Here is a 563-nt window from a genome sequence, read left to right on the forward strand (position 1 = left end):
ATATATATATATATATATATATATATATATATATATATATATACATAACATACAACTAGGTTGCGCTGTCAGTACACACACGACAGGAATTTCAGGTGCAAACACTCCTGCACAGAATTTTGATACTCAATATTCAATTAATATTGTTTGGGTGTGCAGTGACCTAAAAAAGTACCTCAATTTAAGTACCTAATTCAACTGAATCTTAATTATATATATATATATGTATGTATGTATGTATGTATGTATGTATGTATGTATGTATGTATGTATGTACGTATTTGTGTATCTCTCTCCATATATATATTTCTATCGTCATGGTTCGACAGCCCTCACCGTTTGTTTTTACTGTCTTGTTCTCACTGTCCTGTTCTTGTTAACGCTTTCACCCTCCGCAAAAAATCCCAAATTTTATTTAATTTCCGTTGCGGGAAGGACTGTTTCAATGAAGTCGCATATTGTCCTTGCCTTCGAAACGCGGAGTAGATGAAACAGGGGACAACTGATGAAGGGGTATACTCTTTATGTTGCATGTCTCGTTTCTCTGTTTGTTTGTTTGTTTT

General features: G+C 33.6%; 1 protein-coding gene across 1 annotated transcript in view; it reads right to left on the minus strand.

The window, feature by feature from the left end:
* LOC106876479 (protein deltex-like) overlaps positions 1-563 on the minus strand; it is a 105553-nt gene that overhangs the window by 92351 nt on the left and 12639 nt on the right. The window lies entirely within an intron of this gene.

This window comes from Octopus bimaculoides, chromosome 4 (genome assembly GCF_001194135.2).
Source record: "Octopus bimaculoides isolate UCB-OBI-ISO-001 chromosome 4, ASM119413v2, whole genome shotgun sequence".
Lineage (NCBI taxonomy): Eukaryota > Metazoa > Mollusca > Cephalopoda > Octopoda > Octopodidae > Octopus > Octopus bimaculoides.